The sequence below is a fragment of the Ranitomeya imitator genome, chromosome 7 (genome assembly GCF_032444005.1).
Source record: "Ranitomeya imitator isolate aRanImi1 chromosome 7, aRanImi1.pri, whole genome shotgun sequence".
Taxonomy (NCBI): domain Eukaryota; kingdom Metazoa; phylum Chordata; class Amphibia; order Anura; family Dendrobatidae; genus Ranitomeya; species Ranitomeya imitator.
This window is the reverse complement of record NC_091288.1, coordinates 89,788,861-89,807,867: the sequence shown is the minus strand read 5'-3', so window position 1 is coordinate 89,807,867 and position 19,007 is coordinate 89,788,861. Positions and strand designations below refer to the sequence as shown.

Sequence of the window (19,007 nt, the reverse complement as noted above, 5' to 3'; positions counted from 1 at the left end):
GGACAAAGGTTTTTTTAAAGATAAGGAAGATTTGTGCGGTGCGGCTAATTTCTTCTACTTCTGGATTGATTATACATGTTTTTTCAAGTGAGCACACCAATTTCTCGGGGAGTTTCCGCATGGGGTGTTGTCGACTCAGCTAACCTGCTTCACCAGTGAGTATCCACCTTGTTCCTAGTGCCATTCAGTTTACTCTTATTTCTTATTGGCCATATTTATTACACAGCTCCTAGAAATGTGAGGTTCTTGGCGCACATTTTGATCAAATTGTGCGAGCCCATCTGCCAACGACAAGGCGACCTCTTCAGATGGGACCCTACACTAACACTACACTAACCGGAATAAATAAAGCTCCTATGTCTAAAGTTGTTGATCCAGAAGAAGGCAAAAAACCCTGGACACACTCAGCCAATTTGTGACTCAGGGAAAAAATTCCTTCTTGACCCCGGGAAAAGGCGATCAGTCCTAGAACCCCGGATCAAACCCTACTACTAATACTATGTTTATTATTATCCTCCCACATTATCTATTGTAATTTATTATTATTATTATTATTATTGTTTCTATTCTAAGTAATGTTTATTCTAATATTAAAACTAAAAACATTAGTATATGCTTATTAAAATACTAATTTAATAACTATTTTATGCTTTTTGTCCTTTTTCTTCCTTATTATAAATATTCTACAATTATAGCAGTAATTATTTTTTTGCTATTACTATAAAAATACTATTGTACCTTTTCTACTATAAATATTACTACTATACTATGTATATGCTTTTGATCCAGAAGAAGGCAAAAACCCTTGGACACTTTCAGCCAATTTGTGTCTAAAGGGAAAAATTCCTTCTTGACCCCGGGAAAAGGCGATCAGTCCTAGAACCCTGGATCAAGGCACCTAATTCTAATAAAATGTGTATAGTGTTATATTAATAGAATAGTTGTTAATACTAGCTGACTACCTTGCTATGACAACTACTTCTCTATATAGTATTTATACTACTGTAATTAATTGTTTGTTATTAATCATTATTAATGCTTTGCCCTACCAATATTAAGGTCCCTATGTTACGCACTGCTAGATCAAACCTGCTGTTATAGCTACTAATATTATTACTTTTACATTTTTATTCCTACTATTTTTTACTATAATTACTACTATAATTATATATTATATATTACTACTATTATGTTACTACTATGATAGCTACTATTACAGTTTTGCCTACTAATATTATTATACTGCTGCTCTAATATTTTAATGCTCTTATTACTATTCTTTTTTTTATACTTACCTCCCAGTATTTGCCGTATATGATGTTAGCGGCTGAGAGGTCCTAGCAGGATTGTCCAGATGATGTTCTTCTTTCCTCTCAAATACTGGTTAATATACTGGAGGATGTGGCACTGCGTGGTCCTGCTGCTTCTTCTGGCCTCTGTCCTGCTGCTTCTTCTAGCCTCTGTTGTGGTCTCTCTACTGGCGCCGATCTTAATTGTGATGTTGACCTTTTTTTTCTTCCTTTCTTCTTTTTGGGTTAGCTGCTTTTCATCCAGGTCCATACACAGTACTTTAGCCCGCATTGCCCTTGCTTCTTGTTCTGTGATGTGGGTCTTCATGGATGGTGTAGGCTGCTCTTCATATTCATGCCTTGTTGTATATTTCTTCTGGGCTTCTGGGCTCGTCGGCATGAGGCGCTAAGAAGACAGCAGATTTCATTACTCATGTAATAAGACATTCCTATACACCCTTGTAAAATTAAAGGCAGCGGTATAGTCGTCTTCTCACTAACCTCCATCTTGTTGAGGGGTGACGGCAGAAACTTCATACAGAAGGCCAGTCTTCTGAATGCCTCCTCCGGTGTGATATCAACTGAAAAGAACCAAATATAAGGATCACCCATAACCATACAAAGAGGACGTGACAGAGCAGCACTGCTGATCACCATATTGCTAACCACCCCACTAAGTACTAGGAACAGAAATGTCAGTAAGAAGAAGCTAGAACAATGTGTTTTGGACATGGAAGATGCAATTCTTCGGTAGCCTTCATGGCCAGTGATAGGATTCCCCTCTCTACCTATCAAGCTCACGTTCTGCTCAAACCGGCAATGTCAACCTTTGTAGGGGATCAGTTTAGCTTTCTGGTATTTTTTACAGCAAATATCTGCAGTTCTATATTTACCCCCAAAATTACTGGAAACCTGACACATCCCAAAGATAAAGAAAGGTGAAGCTGTTGGGAGCCACTTGACCACAGGACAGAGAATGGTTGTCTAAGGCTATATGCACACGTTGTGGATTTGACTGTGGAATTTACTGTGCAGATTCTGCATTTCTTGGCAGAAAACGCAAGTCAGAATCTACGCTTTTTTTGAGGTTTTTGTGCAATTCTTTTGCGGATTTTGTGCGGATTTCTTCCTTTTTTTACCCCTGCGGATTTCTATTATGGAATGGGTGCAGAAACGCAGCAGATCCGCAACAAGAATTGACATGGTCTTTTTTTTAATCTGCTGCGTTTTCCGTGTGGATTTTTCCGCACCATTAGCACAGCATTTTTTTTTTTGCCATTGATTTACATTGTACTGTAAATCAATTGCGGATCTGCAGCGTTTCTGCATGGAAAAAACACGTTGTGGATCCGCAGGAAATCTGCAACGTGTGCACATACCCTAACACTGTGAGGAATCTCACCTGATCCAACGCAGGATGAAGGTCCGGTCCACATGGTCTCGCTGTGGGCTTCACTCGTGTTGAAATTTATCAAAATCCTGTAGAAAAAGCAGAACAGTCAGAATAGGTTTTGGGCATTTGGGCAGATGCCATTGACCAGGGTGTACTGTTACTGGAAACTTTGGGAAACACCATCTGTGTGTTTAGGAGGCATTGCCGGGGCAAAGGCAACATTGGGCAGTGTGCAGGATATGACTGTTATATATCCAATATCTGCCCTCCCCCGTTATTCTATGCTGTATATGGAGCACTTTAATGGAGGAATATTTGGAATAATCGACTTTGTTTCGTTCTCTGCTCTGCAGGCGCCGTTCTCTATGGAGGATGGAGCTGATGTTAAATATTGGACCCAACCAATAAGATGTGACAAGTGGTGACAGCGGAGTATCAGTCCTCATCATGTACATGCCTCTATGTGAAGTATTGGGGTAAATAAGAACAATTAGTAACAGAACATCTCGGGTTATTCTGTATGAATACAGGTCCTTCTCAAAAAATTAGCATATAGTGTTAAATTTCATTATTTACCATAATGTAATGATTACAATTAAACTTTCATATATTATAGATTCATTATCCACCAACTGAAATTTGTCAGGTCTTTTATTGTTTTAATACTGATGATTTTGGCATACAACTCCTGATAACCCAAAAAACCTGTCTCAATAAATTAGCATATCAAGAAAAGGTTCTCTAAACGACCTATTAACCTAATCTTCTGAATCAACTAATTAACTCTAAACACATGCAAAAGATACCTGAGGCTTTTATAAACTCCCTGCCTGGTTCATTACTCAAAACCCCATCATGGGTAAGACTAGCGACCTGACAGATGTCAAGAAGGCCATCATTGACACCCTCAAGCAAGAGGGTAAGACCCAGAAAGAAATTTCTCAACAAATAGGCTGTTCCCAGAGTGCTGTATCAAGGCACCTCAATGGTAAGTCTGTTGGAAGGAAACAATGTGGCAGAAAACGCTGTACAACGAGAAGAGGAGACCGGACCCTGAGGAAGATTGTGGAGAAGGACCGATTCCAGACCTTGGGGAACCTGAGGAAGCAGTGGACTGAGTCTGGTGTGGAAACATCCAGAGCCACCGTGCACAGGCGTGTGCAGGAAATGGGCTACAGGTGCCGCATTCCCCAGGTAAAGCCACTTTTGAACCATAAACAGCGGCAGAGGCGCCTGACCTGGGCTACAGAGAAGCAGCACTGGACTGTTGCTAAGTGGTCCCAAGTACTTTTTTCTGATGAAAGCAAATTTTGCATGTCATTCGGAAATCAAGGTGCCAGAGTCTGGAGGAAGACTGGGGAGAAGGAAATGCCAAAATGCCTGAAGTCCAGTGTCAAGTACCCACAGTCAGTGATGGTGTGGGGTGCCATGTCAGCTGCTGGTGTTGGTCCACTGTGTTTCATCAAGGGCAGGGTCAATGCAGCTAGCTATCAGGAGATTTTGGAGCACTTCATGCTTCCATCGGCTGAAATGCTTTATGGAGATGAAGATTTCATTTTTCAGCACGACCTGGCACCTGCTCACAGTGCCAAAACCACTGGTAAATGGTTTACTGACCATGGTATTACTGTGCTCAATTGGCCTGCCAACTCTCCTGACCTGAACCCCATAGAGAATCTGTGGGATATTGTGAAGAGAAAGTTGAGAGACGCAAGACCCAACACTCTGGATGAGCTTAAGGCCGCTATTGAAGCATCCTGGGCCTCCATAACATCTCAGCAGTGTCACAGGCTGATTGCCTCCATGTCACGCCGCATTGAAGCAGTCATTTCGGCCAAAGGATTCCCGACCAAGTATTGAGTGCATAACTGAACATTATTATTTGTTGGTTTTGTTGTTTGTTATTAAAAAACACTTTTATTTGATTGGATGGGTGAAATATGCTAATTTATTGAGACAGGTTTTTTGGGTTATCAGGAGTTGTATGCCAAAATCATCAGTATTAAAACAATAAAAGACCTGACAAATTTCAGTTGGTGGATAATGAATCTATAATATATGAAAGTTTAATTGTAATCATTACATTATGGTAAATAATGAAATTTAACACTATATGCTAATTTTTTGAGAAGGACCTGTATGTGATGAGATAAATCAGCCGTCACTTATATAATATTACAGGTTTATACCTGAAATGTCGCAGTGGCCGCAGGTGTCCGTCTTCACTCTCTGCTGAGATAGAACAGACTGAGAATAACTGACGTTTGTGTTTTTCTTCAAATTCAAATCTAGCAATCCTATTGGTTGTTTATTGCTATGGTGACAGAAGTCACTGATAATTTAAAGGGACATGACGGTATTAATGCACTATAGTGAATTTTACTATATGTAACTCCCCTTTGACACCATTTAAGCACATGGAGATGTGTTGTACTTCCCTGTACAGATGATAGGTGCAGTACTATGCAGGTAAATGATATGGAGGACCAGTGTCCCATTTGTTCTAAGGATTGGTGCGGGTCCCAGGAATTAGGTTCTAGCAATATGTCATTGTTTACCAAAAACCCTGTAATTGCTTCTACTTCACTGTATTTTGTGAGGTCATGATACATGATATCTTATTATCTAGTTGGATTGCTCAAGAGAGTTTTTATTGTGTAGTTTACATTAAGAAGAGAAGTGTTGTCACCTAGGAGAGGCATGTTCAAGAAATACTAGGTTTAGGCAGGGCTGCCATCAGGGCATTACTGCCTTGACTGGCATATGAGGCCCGATGAGCAGAGGGGCCTGCAATGGGCCCCGTCTCTTCTGCTCATCGGGCCCAGCGGCAGGCTTCTGCCAGCGCAGTAACTGAACCTGAGACCAAGACGCAGGTTCAGTTAAACTCTATAGCCGTGAAAGTGTTTGTTTGTTTTTTTTTATATTGAAAGCGGCAAACCACAATATGTTTGGGCGGCAGGATGGAGACTCATGGACCATGCGTCTCCATCCTACCCCATCTCTCTCCTTCCTGCCTCATGATCCTGCACCATGTAACATGGTAAATGAAAAAAAAAAAACAGAAAAAATATTAAATAAATTAAATTGATAAAATAACCACCATTAAAACAGGTATACTCCAAAATACAGCTATATACAAAAAAACAAAAGTAGTACAAAAATACCCATATAAAATATATTAATGTTTTATTAATTATTTATAAATAATCAAATTCAAGACATGCTATAAAAATTTAAAAATTGGACAAATGTAATTGCAGTGATGAGCAAAGACAAAGGTCTGACACTAATACAAATGTATACAGACTGGGAATACAGAGACCATAATACACTCTATGATTAAATATTATACTACAGATGTATCCATATAGCAGCACTATCACAATACTAGAAAAATAAGATGAATTTAATACTATGGGTTTAATTAGGATAAAAAATGTATTGCCATCAGGGCATCACGCGCGTCGGGGCTGATTGGTCTGACTACTTCTAAGGACTGATTTGGGTGAGATCGTCTTTTCAGTGCTAGATTCATATTATATATATATTGGGTACTTATGGTGTCACAGTCGTGATGGCAATACATTTTTTTATCCTAAGTAAACCCACAGTATTAGATTCATCTTATTTTTCTAGTATTGTGATAGTGCTGCTATATGCGTACATCTATAGAATAATATTGCATCATGCTGTGTGCTGGTTTCAGTTTTATTCCTGCTCTGATTGTAGGATTCACTGGAGTTGCAGATTTACGCTCTTACATCTATTAGTTTGATGTAGGTATTTTTGTTATTTCTGCAGTGGATGTTTTTGAAGGGTTTTTTACTGACCGCACAGAACTCTGTCCTATTCTGTCCTATTTAGCTAGTGTGGCCTCCTGTGCTAAATTCTGTTTTCTGCCTGTGTGTGTTTTTTCCTCTCCGACTCACCGCCAATATTTGTGGGGGGCTGTCTATCCTTTGGGGATTTTCTCTGAGGCAAGATAGTATTCCTCTTTCCATCTTTAGGGGTAATTAGTTCTCCGGCTGTGACGAGGTGTGTTAGGTACACTCCACAGCTACTTCTAGTTGCGGTGTTAAGTTCAGGATTGAGGTCAGTACAGTGGCCACCATCTTGAGTGAAAGTTCTCATGCAGCTCCAAAGTCACCGGATCATAACACACTATATACAGAGCTCTGGTGTACAATGTCACCAGTGATCACTGTATTACTTTTACACTGAGACTATATACAGAGTTCCTGTGTACAATTTCACCAGTGGTCAATCTATTATCTGTACATTGACACTATATACAGAGCTCCTGTGTATAATGTCACTAGTAATCCCTGTATTACCTGTATACTGACACTATATACAGAGCTACTGTGTATAATGTCACTGGTGATCACCTTATTACCTGTACACTGACACTGTATACAGAGCTCCTGTGTAAATGTCACTGTAGATCACTATATTACCTGTACACAGACACTGCATACTAAGTACAGATCTCCGGTGTATAATGGCACTTATGGTGATACTAGTATAGTGTTTTTGTTAATGATCAGTATTGTAATATTCATTCACTTTGGGGTGGTAATTGTTATGATCTGGTGGCCTAGGAGCAGCATGTGACGTACTCTGGAGAAGGTGGTACCTGTACTGACCGCAGACCCTGAACTTAGCACCGCAACTAGAAGTAGCCGTGGGATGTACCTAACACTCCCTAGACACCTCGACACAGCCTAAGGACTAACTTCCCCTAAAGATAGAGACGGGAAAACTATCTTGCCTCAGAGAAAATCCCCAAAGGATAGACAGCCCCCCACAAATATTGATTGTGAGAGGAGAGGGAAATGACATACGCAGACTGAAATCAGGATTTAGCAAAGGAGGCCTTGCTAGCTAAAAAGAAAGAATAGGACAGAGAACTATGTGGTCAGTATTAAAACACTAGAATATATCCACCACAGAAAATACAAAACTCCACCTCTGACTAAAGACATGGAGGGTATATCTGCATCTCCAGAGGTACAGCTTGGCTGCAAAAAATCCTAACACAGACAAAGCTGGACAAGACAAAACATGAAAATGCACAGAACTATAAGGCCCACAGCATGTGGACAGCAAAAACAAAGCCAAAACGTATCTTTGTTGAAAAGAACAGCAAACAGAAGAGACCAGTCTGGGATGTGAATCCTACAAAAACAATGGACAACTGGCACTGACTAAAGGATCAAGCAAGACTAAATAGCCCAGTCCAAATTGCAATTTGTCCAAGTGGACACACCTGATAAATGCTGCGATCCAAAGACAGCAGCACTACCACTCATAACCACCAGAGGGAGCCCAAGAGCAGAATTCACAACAGGTAATATGTGGTCCGGTCATGGTGTGGCTGTATTTGTTCCTTGTATGTGGTATAGGTCACTATGTGGTGGTAATATGTTGTTTGGTCATGGTGTGGTGCTATTTTTTACTTGTATGTGGTATTGATTGGTCACTAATATATTATCTGGTCATGATGTGGCGGTATTTATTCCTTGTAGTATTATTCGGTCACTGTGGTGGCAATATGGTGTCTGGTCATGGTGTGGTGGTATTTGTCCCTTGTATGTAGTATTATTCGGTTACTGTGGTGGTAATATGTGCTCTGGTCATGTGATGGCAGTATTTGTTCCTTGTATGTGGTATTATAGGTCACTATGTGGTGGTAATATGGTGTGTGGTCATGGTGCAGTGGTATTTGTCCCTTGTATGTGGTATTATTGGTCATTTTAAATATTGAAAAATAAATTAAAATATACCTAAATTGTATTGGATATTTTAACAAATGATTAACAAGATGGAGTAGAGCAGAACTCGGCCAAAAAAAGTCTACCTTGTCGTGGTGGTAGATTAAAAAATATTTTGTCCAAAACAAATGCTGTTGGCTATGTATGTGATCTGGTGATGGGAAATGTTAATGCGTGATTGGTGATGACGTGGTGCAGAAATGGAGTTTTTCCCAGAGAAGGTTGTGGGACCGTGGACAGTTTGAGGGGTGGAGGCGGGGCTGGGTTGGAGCCTGGTTGAAGTCTCAAGGGGGCCCCGAAAATGTTGCCAGTATGGGGCCCCCGAAATTCCTAGTGGCAGCCCTGGGTTTAAGGTGCCAGCAAAAAAAGATGCGCCTATCTTACCGCTTAGAGAGGCTGCTGTATTCTATTGTTTGCACAGTATGAAGTCATAGCCACTTGCACCTGTTCACACTTGCTTTTATTCTGTTCAGAGGTACTGATCAGTTTTTTGTTTTTCTTTTGTAGCATACTATCAGAGGTGGAGATAGCCTCCATCATTGCTCACAGCAACCGGACCCCTCCCAACCTTTTGCCCTGATTCCGTCCCTTCCCGATACAGTCTGTGACAGCTGGAAGTGACAGCCCTGCTTTCACGTGCTCTTCCTCTGCACCTGCAGATGTACCTCCTGTAGCGTTTCCCTTACTTCGGGTCTTGGGGGGACACTCGCTTTGCACGGGAATAACGCATACAGGCACGATTTTTCCACAAATTAAGTCCGTTCCGGTTTATTAAAGCATCATAAACCGCACCGTAAGCCAGGTTACACACAGTCTGTTACTTTAACATGTGTGGCTTTACAAAACATTCGGTAGTCACGTCTTTTCTTTTCATTACATTACATGCATCAATGGAACATATTAAACCCTGACAGTCTGTTCCAATGGCAGATACATCTCTGCCGTATATTACAGGTTTTTCCCATATCAGGAGCTACCTCTCAATGTTGGATACATCTTATATCAGACACCCACAGCAACTCCGTGGCCCCTATTGCCTTATCATGAAGTCTGTTGGGTTCCACAGCAATGCCACTTGACTTAAAGGGAAAATGAAGATTCATTCAGTGCTATTCTGTCACCAAAAGCAAAGGAAAGTGCAGCCGAGGTGCATAACAAAGCCTTTGATTCACATGTGAAATTACAAGTTAAGGATATATTCCACTACACCCCATAATGAATAGAGACCCCAAATGAGACATTGTGAAGAAATGTTGACCCAATATAAACTTCTTAAACAAAGAGAACTTTTCTACTAAATCTAAATAGGGCTAGGGAGATTAGATCATCGAGCCAGGCCGGGCAGCTTGCCAAACTCGATGTGAAGCACAACAGAGGGCAGTAGATCCAGGGGAAAGAAGTGAAGCCCAGCATACCCAGGATAGGTACATACCAGTTCTGATATCAGTGATGCTAAAAGCAGGCACCATATAATGGATTTTTGTGGATATCATATGTGTGTGGTTATTCCTGAGGAAGAACTCATATACAGTTAGTCCTCGGGTTACAACGGTCTCGAGTTACATCGTTTCGTGGTTACAACGCTTTATACGATGCCTCATTCCGACTTACACGGTTTTGCATCGTAAGTCGAACTACATGCAACTACGTGCAGCAACGGAAGAATAGAGTCCAGTACTGTACACTGTACCCGGTTACACGAGGAAAACGAGTCTCCTGCATGCCATAACACCCTAATTGTGTTAGGATAGGTGTTTGGATAGGCTAAGTGTTTGCAGTATTGTACTGTTATTATGGTACAGTACTGTATGAATGTATGGTCCGACTTACATCGAAATTCGGTTTACAACGCTGCGTAAGAACGGATCAACGGCGTAAGTCGAGGACTACCTGTATAGACTTCAAAACGCGTTGAATAAAACCACCATTCCTTTTCATCAGTCTAATTTCCCTTTGTTCAGCAGCACGAACAATATCCACAAAAATCCTTTGTATGGTTCCTGATATGGTCAATCCTTGACCCGTGGATCTGCGGCAGCTGACATTTGTATGCCCTATCAAAGGGGCACCAGGGGAGCAGTTTTCTGAATAACAGATTCTGAAATTGTCGGATAAGACCCTATGTGCGCTTCTTCTTTCCTGTAGTTTCTTTGTTTAAAAGCAGGCAAAAATATGACACCACTACTTTACATATATTGTGTGATGCTTATTATTATATTAATGCACCGTACAACATATGAATAAGGTGCCAAGAAAAATTACCACATAGCACCAGGTGTCTGTTGAAGACAGCTACTAACCACTATTCTCTTGGCACCTGTCTCCTATTACTGGTTTAGGCAGATATATTTCATAGAAGTCCGTCTCCTACTACGAATCACTACAATTAACTTAAAGGGAACCTGTCACCTTCTTTAATTAAAAGAGCCAACTTGTGCAGCATTAATGCTGCATTCTGTCAAGGTGGCCCTTTTAGTTGGGGTCCCTTCCAACGCTGAATTATTCTTTTTTATAATTTGCCCCTCATACCTGTAGTCTGTCCGGGGGGCATGTGTTTTCCCCCCTGACACAAACGCCTCCCAGCCATCCCTCAGCCCCTACGTGTGCCGGACGCCGCCTTCTCTGCAGTCAGTAACGTCCTCGGGGCCTGTGCTGTAAGTTTTTTTTTCGGGCATGCGCAGTTTGCACTGCTCTTCGACTCCCATCACATGATGGAAACTTACAGTGCAGGCGCTGGGGACATTAATGACTGCAGAGGAGGCGGCGCACAGAGGGGCTGATGGATGGCTTGGAGGCGTTTGTGTCTGGGGGGAAAAGACATGCCCCCTGGACAGACTACAGGTATGAGGGGCAAATTATAAAAACGAATATTTCAGCATTGGAAGGGACCCCAAATAAAAAAGCCACCTTGACAGAATGCAGCATTAGTGCTGCACAAGATGGCTCTTTTAGTTAAACGCCTGTAGGGGGTTGACAGGTTCCCTTTAAGGATTCATTCAGACGTCAGGGATTTTTCACATACACAAAAACTTGCTTTAGTGTCATCAGCATTTTGGATCCAAATTTCACCCGTTTGGTCCTTTTTTTTATCATCAGTGTTTTATCAGTGATTTTAAAGTATGGGAAGATAAATAAATTGCAAGGCTTCTTCTATACATTGCTAAGTTAGGGTATGTGCACACGTTGCGGATTCTCTGCAGATCCGCAGCGTTTTTTGAGGTGCAGAAACGCTGCAGACCCGCTATTGATTTACAGTACAATGTAAATCAATGGGAAAAAAAAAATGTTGTGCACACTTTGCGGAAAATCCGCTGCGGAAACGCTGCGGTTTAAAAGAAGTAGCATGTCACTTCTTTTTTGTGAATCTGCAGCGTTTTTGTACCCATTCCATTATAGAAAACTGCAGGGGTAAAAACCGCAGCAAATCCGCAAGAAAACCGCAGCAAAAACGCACAAAAAACGCTGCGGAACCGCACAAAAAACACTGCAGTACCACAGGTGCGTTTTCTGCCAGGAGAGACAGAGGCCTAATCCACAACGTGTGCACATAGCCTAAATCACAGACAGCACACTGATACTGTCGGTGTGGTCTGTTATTTTCAAGTACTTATAAACTTGTACAGGTAATTGTGAACCGTGACAAGGATGAAAAATGGGCATGTCTATGTCATATTCATGGACATGTGAACAGCTCCATAGACTATAATAGGTACCTGTTCTATCTGTAAAAAATGTGGATAGTACACCAATGTGAAAAATAGATGTCTAAATGAAGCCAAATTTCATATGGTACATAACAATTAAAGATTACTTCAGGAATGCTGGTGTCATGATATCATCACTCTTTGTGGTCTGGGAGTGACAGCTCAGCCATCTTGTAGGATCTGGATTGTGATTGACTCTCAGTATTGTGAGCGACAGCCCAGTTGTCCAATCTGATCCTGGGGCATGCTGGACTGTCAGCATTTTGATTGACAGCCCTGTTGCACAATCTGGCCTAGCCTGTGGGCGTAACTCCATGCATCTCCCTTTCTTGAATATTTGCTAGCCATTTAACAGGGTAGCTATGTTAGAAGAGGCACCGGACTGGGGGTACCTTTCTTGCGCCAGGTCCGGAACTTTTGGGTCTGTCACCTTTGTTGTCTGGGGAAAAGCTTAGAGACCCGGACCGACCTTTGCACTGGAGAGCAGGGGGTGCAGTTAGGATAAAAGGGAGAGAGCGCACGTGAAGAGACTCGGTGGGAACACGCAGCCCACAACAGGGGAAGTTTGGTACTCCGTCCTCTGAGCACCGTGGCAGCGAAGGTCCACGCTTTATTATCCCTGCTGCCACTTACAGAGACTGTGACCGAAGAACTGTATTCAGCCCGTAGGCTCCCACTACTACAGGGACCCGACACTTCGGGCCAGTAGATAACACGCGCATGCCGCCTAAAAAACCTGGTGACTTACCGAGAACTGTACCCTTTCTCATCCTTTTCTCACCCGCCTATTTCTGCTGAGCTTCGTTAAGCCCCGGCAGCGTTAGAGACCGCTCTTCATCCTCTACCCACATCCTGGACCCAGGACCCCATGCGAGACGTCAAGGACCCATCGTCAGGAACCGGATCATCAACGCCTGCATGGTGCCACCGGACTCTTCACGTGCTGAACGCGTTGGTACCACCGTTAGATCTTAAGACTCTGAAACAGGAAGCAGTCAGACTGATAAGCTTACCTTTATTGAACAGTTGTTATATTTTTGCCTTCATTACCTTGCTCAGCACACCTATTGTGCTCCTATCACCTGCCATACCCCTGCCTTTACTTCCCCCTCCCTGCATGGAGTATACCTCTGTATCAGTAAAGTTAACTTTAACTCTTGCTCTGCCTCCTGTCCGTTACTGCATCCCGCAACCTGCTCACACTTGGCATAGTCGGCAGGATGCAGTCCAACAGCACGGAGGCGGCAGACCAAGCAGTGGGGGCCCAAGGTCCAGCATATCCCTGGGGGCAATGTTAAGTAACCTCCCGAAGTTTACTGGGAGCAACACCATGCTATGGAGCTGGACTGAGCGAATTCGGTGAATGATGAGGCTGCACCCCATAACTCCTGCGTTAGAGGCAGAGACTGACATGATGGCTCTAGATGGAGAGGTGAGGGATTCTGTTATGCTACGCCCCCCTTGACAAAGGGACACCTTTAATAAGGTATGGAAGTTACTGGAAGAAACCCACGGCGACCCCACGGACATAGGGGAGTTACGCATGCGTTTATTTTGCCGGGTGCAAAGGGAAGGGGAGACGGTGACCCAGTACATAAACACACTACAGGGGGTCCACACTTTCCATAACTAGAAAGGATGGCGTGGGCATAGGGTCTACTGACATAGTATTGTGGGATCAGTTAGTGACAAGCTTGCGAGACATACTGCTGATACAGGCCTTACGCGAGCGCTTGCGGGTAAATCCACGCATGACTTCTTCTGAAGTGGGGAGTGAAGCACGTACACACGAGCAGGAGCAGGGTGTCACAGTCCCGACGGGGGAGGTCCGGAGCAGGGAGATATCTGTGACAATGGCCACCGAACCCAAGAAGGGTGGAAGAATTGCGGAAAGAAATCCAGGGAATATGACAATTGGCTGATTCCAAGAAGAAAGCCGCCGCATCCACCTTGCCAGGGGGTAAAACTTGACCTGAACCTCGTTGCAAAGTAAGAACGTCCCTCCGAGAAGAACTCTCTACATGCTATAACTGTGGTGAGCTTGGACATTTGGCTCGGGGTTGTATACGACGAAGCCGACCTCTGCAGCGCGGTCCGGAGCCTGAACAGTCAAGAAGGAGAATCTGATGTCCTACAAGTCTAGTTTCCACGTACCCTCTCGTCTGGGCCGAAATGCATGGTCGGGCCGTCCGATGCTTGGTTGATACGGCTCACAGGTGACCACAATGCCTGAAACGTACTTCCGACAACATTTCCCTGAAGCAATGCATCCTGAGTGGGGCCCAGTGATAAAGTTGAAGGCTGCTTATCATTTACCTATCCCTGTCGCAGTGGTGGTCTGGATGCAAATCACCATCTGTGGTAAAGATCTGGGTTGAAAGGGAGTGATACTGACTGCCGGAGATGCAGGTAATGGACATGCTGTCACTCTGGGGATGAATATATTGAAGGAATTTGGAAGTCTTCTCATCAACGAGTCTCCTGATGTTTTCCTAAATCAATGGAGCCCTTACAATCCCCAAAGGAGAGTATTCCAGCAGCTAATCCATACGGCTCAAGCACAAGAAACCTCTAGTGATGGGAAGATATTGGGAAAAGTAATTGTCCCAGCTGCAGCCAATCTGGTTCTACCGCCAGGGCAGACCGTGCTTACTCTACCTATCTGAGCTTGTACCCCTCTGGAATGTGTTGAGATCCAGATAGAGCTAATTTGCATGGAGCAGTTACCTCCAGGGCTCCTCGTTGCACAGACGCTAGCTACTGTGCATGATGGTACAGTCCCAGTGCGATGTGTTAATTTGGGAGAAGACAAACTCACGCTTCCACCCCAGAGTGAAGTTGGGCAAATTATGGGCATGCCGGAGGAGCCGATGCCACCACAAGCCGTATAGTTTAAAGTGAAACAGGGAGATCCTTGGACCGTGGCCGTAGACACATCTTCGGCGCCAGAACCTCAGCACCTGATGGATGGATGCCATATTCTGCAGCAAATGCGGGCTGAATTAACAGAACTCACACCACAGCAGGTCCAGGAGGTAGAAGCTCTATTAGGGCGGTATCAAGACGTGTTCGCTCGTCATGAAAACGATTTCGGCTGAACTACGGCAATCACCCATGAGATACCTACTGGAAATGCCATGCCTATAAGATAATGATACCGACAAATTCCACCACAAATGTACCAAGAGGTGAAGGGGATGCTGACCCAGATGCTGCAGAATGGAGTTATACGGGAGAGTCAGAGCCCTTGGGCTGCTCCCATTGTGCTGGTGTGAAAGAAAGATAGAACCTTACGCTTCTGTGTAGGCTACCGCAAATTGAATGCCTGCGCTTTTTGGGATTGATATCCCCTACCGAGGATTGAGGAATCATTGTCTGAGCTGGAAAGCACAAAATTCTTCTTATTGCTGGATCTGACCAGTGGCTATTGGCAAGTACCTACAGTTGTGGCCAAAAGTATTGACACCCCTGCAATTCTGTCAGATAATACTCAGTTTCTTCCTGAAAATGATGGCAAACACAAATTCTTTGGTATTATTATCTTCATTTAATTTGTCTTAAATGAAAAAACACAAAAAGAATTGTCCTAAAGCCAAATTGGATATAATTCCACACCAAACATAAAAAAGGGGGTGGACAAAAGTATTGGCACTGTTCGAAAAATCATGTGATGCTTCTCTAATTTGTGTAAATAACTGCACCTGTAACTTACCTGTGGCACCTAACAGGTGTTGGCAATAACTAAATCACACTTGCAACCAGTTGACATGGATTAAAGTTGACTCAACAGCTGCCCTGTGTCCTTGTGTGTACCACATTGAGCATGGAGAAAAGAAAGACCAAAGAACTGTCTGAGGACTTGAGAAACCAAATTGTGAGGAAGCATGAGCAATATCAAGGCTACAAGTCCAACTCCAAAGACCAGAATGTTCCTGTGTCTATCGTGCGCAGTGTCATCAAGAAGTTTAAAGCCCATGGAACTGTGGCTAACCTCCCTAGATATGGATGGAAAAGAAAAATTGACAAGAGATTTCAACGCAAGATTGTGCAGATGTTGGATAAAGAACCTTGACTAACATCCAAACAAGTTCAAGCTGCCCTGCAGTCCGAGGGTACAACAGTGTCAACCCGTACTATCCGTCGGCATCTGAATGAAAAGAGGCTGTATGGTAGGAGACCCAGGAAGACCCCACTCCTTACCTCGAGACATAAAAAAGCCAGGCTGGAGTTTGCCAAAACTTACCTGAAAAAGCCTAAATCGTTTTGGAAGAATGTTCTCTGGTCAGATGAGACAAAAGTAGAGCTTTTTGAGCAAAGGCATCAACATAGAGTTTACAGGGGAAAAAAAGAGGCATTCAAAGAAAAGAACATGGTCCCTACAGTCAAACATGGCGGAGGTTCCCTGATGTTTTGGGGTTGCTTTGCTGCCTCTGGCACTGGACTGCTTGACCGTGTGCATGGCATTATGAAGTCTGAAGACTACCAACAAATTTTGCAGCATAATGTAGGGCCCAGTGTGAGAAAGCTGGGTCTCCCTCAGAGGTCATGGGTCTTCCAGCTGGAAAATGACCCAAAACACACTTCAAAAAGCACTAGAAAATGGTTTGAGAGAAAGCACTGGAGACTTCTAAGGTTGCCAGAAATGAGTCCAGACCTGAATCCCATAGAACACCTGTGGAGAGATCTAAAAATGGCAGTTTCGAGAAGGCACCCTTCAAGTATCAGGGACCTGGAGCAGTTTGCCAAAGAAGAATGGTCTAAAATTCCTGCAGAGCATTGTAGGAAACTCATTGATGGTTACCGGAAGTGGTTGGTCGCAGTTATTTTGGCTAAAGGTTGTGCAACCAAGTTTTAGGCAGAGGGTGCCAATACTTTCGTCTGGCCCATTTTTGGAGTTTTGTGTGAAATGATCAATGTTTTGCTTTTTGCTTCATTCTCTTTTGTGTTTTTCCATTTAAGACAAATTAAATGAAGATAATAATACCAAAGAATTTGTGTTTGCAATCATTTTCAGGAAAAACTGAGTATTATCTGACAGAATTGCAGGGGTGTCAATACTTTTGGCCACAACTGTATGTCTGAGCATAACTGAGAGAAGAAAGCCTTCATACTACCGATGGGCCTGTACGAATTCAACTAGATGCCTTTCGGCCTGGCTAACGCTCCAGATACGTTTCAACAACTGACGGAGCAGTGTCTAGGCGACTTACACTTCGAGGCCACTCTGATCTATTTGGATGATATCAATGTGTACGCCACCACGTTCGAGGAACACCTGCAAAGACTGGAACAAGTGCTCAGCCGCTTTCAGAGACACATGGTTTGAAAGTAAAGCTCAGATGTGTCATTTATTTCACACCCAGATTGAGTATTTGGGACATTTCGTCTCTCGAGAGGGGGTGAGGCCGTCCCGTGAAAAGATTGCCACAGTACAGGATTGGCCTACCCTGAAAACCGTGAAAGATGTACGGGCCTTCCTTGGGCTCACCGGGTATTATCGGCGATTCGTAAACAACTTCACTCGCATCGTGCACCCGTTGCTGGAGCTGTTGAAAGGGGTGCCGATTGGTGCAAAGAACAGGACAATTACATAAAAAAGTAAATTATCAGCTCAACCTCATGGTGGAAGTGCCCCCTTACTCTACTATGTCCATGTTGCACATATGATGTTGCCCATGCTACAGACTCATTTGAAAATATTGGTATGGGTGTGGAACCATATGATTTTTGTATTCAGTTTTTGAAAATCTTCCTGTTGGTTTTTACAGCTGTTTTATGCTCTTTTGGCTTCAGACACCCAGCAGTATGAAGCCTGGGTACTGCTTTATTTTGTAGACAGTTATAATAGAACATCCAAAGAGCTGCCACTACTTTATCATGGGGTCTCTACTTACCTCTGTATGTACATGACTTTATAGGGACATAGAATAATAGCTCTTTCACAATTCTGCAAATAACACACCATCACATAGCTGAACATGAAGCCCCGGTGGCCACCTTCCCTGCTATACAGTCTGTGAACATGATTAAATATTTTGTAAATGTTATGTTCCAAAAGTACCTGCAAGCTTCAATACATAGGGAGAGTTCCAAATACTGTCTCTGCCCCCGACATTTTCATGCTAATGCTCATTGTTTGCCACATTTTGACATTTTTGTCTTCTATTATTACATCTAGTAAGTAGGGAGGAGTGGACCCGGAAGTTCCGGTTCTGGTTACAGAACCATGGAAGTTCTGGTTCAGGTACCCGACCTGGACTTTATTCTAAAGTTTGGTTTGGGTACCAGAACCCCATTGAAAACAATGGGGACTTGGGCTTTTGAGACAGAAAATTTGGACTTGCCTTGCGCAGGCGTGTACTATGGAGGACAGAGAATGAACTTCAATCCAATATTGCAGCCAGCATGCAGCCAGCGGGTAAGGAAAGGGTGAATCAAAAACCCCGCCTCCATGGCTGAAGATTTTTCCCTCCAAATTCAGGTGACAGTGTCCCTTTAACATGGTACTGTAAACTCATGGGAAACAGCTGTGGATCCGCAGCTGCGGAAATGCTGCGGATCCGCAGCAAAATCTGCAGCGTGTGCACATACCCTAACTGTCCGGTTCAAACGCCAAACTTTTAAGTTCAGATTCGCTTATCTCTAATAGTTAGTATTCTCTATATGAGGCACATCTTATTTAGGAACTCATGTTTGTACAGAAACACCATTCCTTCTTGATAGTCTACTGTAATTGATCCAATTTGACTAATTACTTAACAGTTTTTATGTGAGTAATTATGTGGTGTTATAACTGCTAAAGTAGTTAGAATTCATTGGGAACCTGTTTTTGACAGACCTAAATAAA

General features: G+C 43.1%; 1 protein-coding gene across 1 annotated transcript in view; it reads right to left on the bottom strand.

Moving 5' to 3' along the window:
* Nucleotides 1-1,287: 1,287 nt before the first annotated feature.
* C7H2orf69 (chromosome 7 C2orf69 homolog) overlaps nt 1,288-19,007 on the bottom strand; it is a 61,661-nt gene continuing 43,941 nt past the window's right edge. Inside the window, exons 3-5 of the mRNA XM_069733624.1 lie at nt 2,692-2,768; nt 1,791-1,870; nt 1,288-1,695 (exon numbers count right to left, since the gene is read on the bottom strand). The gene's annotated coding sequence lies outside the window, so the exon portion shown is untranslated. The remainder of the gene's footprint in view (nt 1,696-1,790; nt 1,871-2,691; nt 2,769-19,007) is intronic.